The sequence below is a fragment of the Carassius auratus genome, unplaced genomic scaffold (assembly GCF_003368295.1).
Source record: "Carassius auratus strain Wakin unplaced genomic scaffold, ASM336829v1 scaf_tig00039398, whole genome shotgun sequence".
NCBI lineage: Eukaryota > Metazoa > Chordata > Actinopteri > Cypriniformes > Cyprinidae > Carassius > Carassius auratus.
In genome coordinates, this window is record NW_020526511.1 from 122,501 (window position 1) to 130,000 (window position 7,500).

General features: G+C 43.5%; 1 protein-coding gene across 1 annotated transcript in view; it reads right to left on the reverse strand.

Annotated features, from left to right (window-relative positions):
* LOC113083896 (limbic system-associated membrane protein-like) overlaps positions 1-7,500 on the reverse strand; it is an 86,882-nt gene that overhangs the window by 17,531 nt on the left and 61,851 nt on the right. The gene's annotated exons all lie outside the window — the stretch shown is intronic.

Consider the following 7,500-nt stretch of genomic DNA (forward strand, 5'->3'; position numbering starts at 1 on the left):
CATACTCAAGTGTGAAGCGTTCATTCTCATTCACAAGAACATAATCAAATCTGGTATGTGAGAGTGTGTGTGTGTGTGAGTGTGTGTGTGTGTGTGTGAGAGTGTGAGTGTGTGTGTGTGAGTGTGTGAGAGTGTGAGTGTGTGTGTGTGTGAGTGTGAGTGTGTGTGTGTGTGTGTGTGTGAGAGAGTGTGAGTGTGTGTGTATGAGTGTGTGTGTGTGTTTGTGTGTGTGAGAGAGTGTGAGTGTGTGTGTATGAGTGTGTGTGTGTGTTTGTGTGTGTGAGAGAGTGTGAGTGTGTGTGTATGAGTGTGTGTGAGTGTGTGTGTGTATGAGTGTGTGTGAGTGTGTGAGTTGTGTGAGTGTGTGTGTGTGTATGAGTGTGTGTGAGAGTGTGAGTGTGTGAGTATGAGTGTGTGTGTATGAGTGTGTGTGAGTGTGTGCGTGTGTGTGTGAGTGTGTGTGTGTGTATGTGTGTGTATGAGTGTGTGTGAGTGTGTGTGAGTGTGTGTGTGAGTGTGTGAGTTGTGTGAGTGTGTATGTGTGTGTGTGAGTGTGTGAGCTGCACACGCAGGACAGTCTGTGATTCTGTCTGATCTCTATTCGTTCACACTGTGTTTTCTTCAGTTAATCCGCTGAGACTCTGTTATCCAGCAGCTGTCACACACTGGGCATGTTTCCATCACTCTTCAAACTGCAAATATGCCTAATGGTCAATTTCACAAAAATACCCACATATCAAGTCTTTACGCTCACATGAGGTGGTTTTTGAGGTAATGTGAAAAAGGAATCATTCACAAAACTGCAATGGAAACCAGTTTTGTTTTTCATTTACAGGTCACATGGTGTATGTAAAAAGTCATATGATAATTCTTCAATGTACTATAACCTCCAAGAAACACTTAATACGTGATCACTCTCCTGTATAAAGACCTTCCCTTATGAAACAAAAATATATTGCAGTATATTGTAAAATATCATGTAATGTATTAGGCATATATTCTTATATATATTTATTTTTTCCAATATATTGCAATATATTGAAAGCGGCAATCATTTGTATATTTTACAATATATTATATAATATATGTATCATCAATATATTATTAAATGTATTCAAAAATATAAAATATTATAAAATAAAAAGGGAAAATAATATATTACAATATATCACAATATATTTTGCAATACTTTTCTATCGACATATCAAATATTGCAAAAGTTTTTTGCAAATATTTAATTGAAACACATATTGTCTCCTTCTTTCTGTCTGTCTCTTCAGCAGGGACAACAGGGCTGATGTCTCTCTGACAGGCAGCTCAGTGTGTGTGTGTGTGTGTGCGTGTGTGTGTGTGTTGGACACTCGCTGTGGGCTCGCCTGAGGGAGTCAGTGTGTCAGACACTAATGAGACAGACAGGAGATTTGCTGAGACAGTGAGAGACAGACAGAGCTGCAGTCTCGGTATGAGTTTAATCAGCTCGGGCTGTGTTACACACACACACACACACACACACACACACATACACACACACACACTCACACACACACTCACACACTCACACACACTCACACACACACACACACACACACACACACACACACACACTCACACACATTCACACTCACTCTCACACTCACTCACACACACACACACACACACACACACACACACACACACACACACACTCACACTCACACTCACACTCACTCTCTCACACACACACACACACACTCACACACACACACACACACTCACACTCACACACACACACACACACACACACACACACACACACACTCACACACATTCACACTCACTCTCACACTCACTCACACACACACACACACACACACACACACACACACTCACACTCACTCTCTCACACACACACACACACACTCACACACTCTCTCACACACACACACACTCTCACAAAAACTTAATCTAAAATGAAAATATAGCAATAAAAGACTTAAAATGATTAATAAATACCACAACATTATATAAATTCTACATTAAGACTCAAATAAGTGAAACCCCCACAGATGCAGATTGATGGAGGAAGCTGAAGCTCATCTACAGACCAGAAGATGATCGAGTCTCTCAGATGAAAGGATCTGATGAGCTTCTGCTTCCTCTGAGGCTCAACATGGAGAGTAAAAGTGTTGGGAGTCGCTCAGCTCATGCGTTCTACACACACAGAGAGAGGGTCGAAGATATCGATTACCCATCAGGCATTGCTGCGGTTGGTCTGGAGGAGCAGGTCTCTCACACACAGTTCTGCGGCTCCTGTGTGTCTGAGCGCTGAATCCGGTCGGAGTGTGTGTTTGTGCGGCTGTCAGCTCGCTGAAGGAAGCTGCTGGTGAAGTGATTTAATGTGTGGTGCTCAGATGAGTGTGAAGCGTCTAGAGTGAAGAATGACAGACGCCTGCAGATCTCACACACACACTCACACCGCTGAGGTAACATGAGAACATGTCAGCAGATTGTGTGTGTGTGTCACAGTGTCCGGTCTGTGTTTCCCTGGGTGTCTACTAGTGGTCTCACTTCCCCATAGTAACCCCACTGCAGGCACTACATTTCCCATGAGCCTTTGCTCCGTTCATCACTGTTAATTGCACACCTGTTATTGCACTCAGCTGTCTTCACTTTCATCGTCATCACCTGTCCGTATATACCAGTCTGTTCCCTTCTGTTTGATGGAGTTCTTGTTTTCTGTCACCCGGGTTTCTCCTGTTCCCTTGTGTTTTTCTTGTTTCTGGACTGATTTTGTGTTATGACCCCTTGCCTGTTTTTGGATTATGATTTTTGGATTACCCTATTAAAACACTGCAATTTGATCACGTTTCCTGTGTGCATTTGTGACTGTGTGTGTGTATGTGTGTGTGTGTGCGTGTGTGTATCATATCAGGACACAACTCTGTATAATGACATGTGTATGACACAGGTATTACAAGGAGAGAGTGACTTATGAGGACATAACCCATGTCCCCATTTTTCAAAACACTTATAAATCATACAGAATGAGTTTTTTTGAGAAAGTAAAAATGCACAAAGTTTCCTGTGAGGGTTAGGGTTAGGTGTAGGGTTGGTGAAGGGACATAGAATATACAGTTTCTACAGAATAAAAACCATTACACCTATGGGATGAACACACTTTACACAAAAACAAACGTGTGTGTGAGTGTGTGTGTGTGTGTGTGTGAGTGTGTGTGAGAGAGAGAGAGTGTGTGTGTGAGAGAGTGTGTGTGTGTGTGTGTGAGAGAGAGAGAGAGAGAGTGTGTGTGTGAGAGAGTGTGTGGGTGTGTGTGTGTGTGTGTGAGTGTGTGTGTGTGTGTGAGTGATTTCTCAAATCAGTTCCTCTGTGTCTTCAGGATGAGAATCACAGCTGATCTGAATATCATCACGGCTCTGATTGGGCCACATGATCACATGACACATTCACACCAGCCTGAAGTTTCTCAGGATCACACACACACACAGCTGGTGTGATCACTGTAATTAAACACCAGTCTCTGACGGTCAGATCGGTGAAGAGGCTTGTTTAGTGCAGATGATCCAGCACACATCACCGCTGCATTACTCTGCACTGAACGCTCAAATCATGCCGTTGCCATGGAAACACCACATTCGGCACTGATCCGTACAGATGACCAACAATGAGGCGTTTTCTGGTGAACAATACGAGTGTGTAAACGCTCAATCACAGCCCCGAGCGGCTGTAGGAGGTTTCTGGAGTCAGGCCAGATGTTCCTCCGCTGTGACCGGAGACAAGTGTGAAGCGTGATCCCTCGGAGAACAGATGGATGTGTACATCTCCGCGTGAAGAGGAGCCTATTTCACAGGCCGCTGGCTGCCGTGAGGCTAATGGAGGAGCTTAGCGCTTTACTTTCCTCAATTATGTACTTGAGAAACGCCAGGCTCTGACTGACAATCGCTGCGGAGCAGAACACGCCGGAGCGGATGCTTCATTACGGAGAGATTACGGAGAGATAAGAGAAGATATAAAGCTGGGCACGGGATCAGCGGTTACGATCAGAGACGCCGGCGGATCTCACCAACAGCTGCTGGACATATTCTCCAGATAAAAGCGGGTTAGCAGAGATAATGAATGACTCGCTTAGATATGGCTGGAATCTCAAAAGCAATTTAATCATTGAGAAGTTCAGATTCTAACCACATTCTCTGAATGCATTAACATTTAGATTCATCTGCGAGGATCACTAACGAGCTCACGTGGCCAGTAAACGAGCATATCTTGTGTCTCCTGTATAGAGCACTTCAGGAGAAATACAGGCTGCCAGATTGAACTGTCAGTGGAAATATGCTGCTAGGCTCTGCTCATAACGGATGCCATCTCTGCTTTATCTGCAGCCATCACTCCTGTCAAACTCACACTCACCTCATGCTTTATTCATATCCACCAGAGATATGTAGCACGCGCAACACAAACACTGGAGAAATGATTCCTTGCAGACAATCACATCAGCACTTAGCCTCAATTAAGATCACCAGAGACGATCTGAGACGATCTGAGAAAATCAGAGACGATCAGAGACGATCAGAGACGATCTGAGACGATCAGAGACGATCTGAGAAAATCAGAGACGATCAGAGACAATCTGAGACGATCAGAGTCGATCAGAGACGATCTAAAGCTGGGCTCACACTGTGCGATTTTTTAAAGTCTTTTATGATTGTAGGTGTCAGACTGTATGACTGATGATCATGTCACACTGTGGGATCTCAGTTGTCATTAATGTCAGACTGTACGACAGTCAAGATGCGTTAAAAATGGGTGTGTCATTACAGGTATATGAATGGCGTCAATACTGATGTATTTAAGAATAGTACAAGCAGCACTACACACCCACATTAAACCAGCAGTGCAACCTGATATTATCACAGCAAAGTTAGCGTATCACATGAGTTCCTTGAGCAGAGGACGAGAGCGCCGGAGTTCATGAGCTTAGAAGAAATCTCTAGCATTAATTCTGATCATGACATGTCTGGAAAAACAAAGACTGTGCGCCAAATCTTCTGACATCTAAATCTCTCAAATCTGATCACAACGAAGAATGAAAATGTCAAACTAACGATCAAAGACTACAGATTTTAGCCTAGGATTATAGGAATCTGCTAGGATTTTCTAAATTTGTCTCAGATGACCAAATCGTGGCTAAAATCGCACAGGGTTAAGTCTGGCTCACACTACAGGAGTTGTAAAATCATAACTGATTTTGAAATCTGGTTGCAGCGCACACATGAGGAGAATCTTTGCAGATATTAAACATGCACACACTACAAGATTTGAACATCGTGTCACATCACACACATCACACACAAGATATCATTAATATTATCATGCCAGAGGGAAGCCGCACATCAGCTGTTTAGCGGTTTTACGCATTGACTGTGAAAGTACTGACGTAATCATATAGTCATTAATTATAAATATCAAACATGTTTGATAATAATCGGGACTGCATCGATTTGTGTGCGAGCAGATCGGGAGGTGCAAGATTCGATCGGTGAACGCCGCACATTACCAGATCATCCACGACGAACCCGGGACAGATCGAGTCCTTTAGTGTGAGCCAGGCTTTAGGTGTGTTTAAGATACACACCTAAAACGATCAGAGATTATCTGATAAATCTAAAGCTGTGCTCACACTACAGGACTGAAAGACTAGCTGAATCACGGTGCTGCTCACACTACACAAGATCTGTTCTCATCTGTCGTCATACTGTCGTGTGTGTGCTACACAACAAAACGAACACACACCACACAACATTCAGTGAAGAGGCTTTCCCAACCACCAGCAAACATTCTCGGGAGAAATTACAGCGATAATAGGTCATTTCTTCAAGCATGGACGATCAACTGGTCTGTGCAGTTATTGTATCCGAAAGAAAGAAGAAACCAGGACTACATTTCTAAATCCCTGGAAGCTCTTCAGGCAGGTACTCCTGAGGTTTCAGTAGGCAGAAAATGAATTTAACTAGCCCAAATAAAAAAAATGTTTTCTCTCAACATGAGATGAGAATGCATGAATGTTATAAGAATGTTCTATAAATATTATTTGAAGGATTTATATATTTTATTTAGTTGTGGGAATGTGCTGTTAGTTGTGAACACGAATGTGAGTAAATTATTTACTTTATATCTGTCTTTATATCTTTTTATAGTAAATTAAACTTGTATTTAAACAGGTGAAATGAGGAGAAGAACATGCCGTCACTGCAGGAGGAAACGATCTACAGAGATCATGATTATTATCGTCTGTAAACACAGTTATTCTCCTGTTATTGATCATGTGACTGACGTGTGTTTCAGCTCATTCTGAGTTAGAGGAGTGTTCCTGACTGCAGCACAGAGATGAAGGTGAATCTGATGTGTGTGTGTGTGTGTGTGTGTGCGTGTGTGTGTGTGTGTGCGTGTGTGAGTGTGTGTGTGCGTGCGTGCGTGTGTTTTACTGCCTCCTCCTCAGAAGAGCGTGACAGAGAGAAAGTCTCAGAGTCTAAATAATTGCCAGCAACTTTTATGCAGCTTCATTTGCAAATTCTGAATTAATGAGTTCCATCTGTCCTCCATCTTCAGTAGTTTACTCAACACGCTTCAGACGTGTGTTAAAAGCTCCAGCAGCGGCTCTGGACGCCTCAGAGAAGATGCCTGACGCTAATTATAGAGGAAACACTGAACTGGATGAAGTGAACGCTCACCCGTCTGCCTCTTTAATCAAACCTAACGTGCCACTCACACCTCACAATAACTCACAATAACTCACACTAACTCACACATTCATTCAAACATCACAGTCTTTCTCTGACTCCTCATGTGATGCTCTTAATTAACAGAGAAACAGCAGAAGAAGCTCTGGCTTCACACCATCCTGCTCATCTTCTGAACGACATGACAGAGAGACGCTTTCCTCCATCTCTACACACACACACACACACACACACACACACACACACACACACACACACACACACACACACACACACACTCACACACACTCTCTCACAAACACACACACACCTACACACATACACACACACACACACACACACTCACCCACACCCACACACACACACACACACACACACACGCACACACACACACACACACACACCCACACACACACACACACACACTCACTCACACACACTCTCTCACAAACACACACACACCTACACACATACACACCCACACACACACACACACACACACACACACACCTACACGCACACACACACACCTACACACACACACACACTCACACACACACACACACACACACACGCGCACACACACACACACACACACACCTACACACATACACACACACACACATACACACACAGGTACGTGAGAAGCGATGTGGAAAGAGAAATAGACGCTGCAGCTGTGATATGCTGAACAAATCTTTCAGAGCTTCACACTGAATCTGAAACATACGGCACACGTCACATCACATGATCATCCACCTCCACACA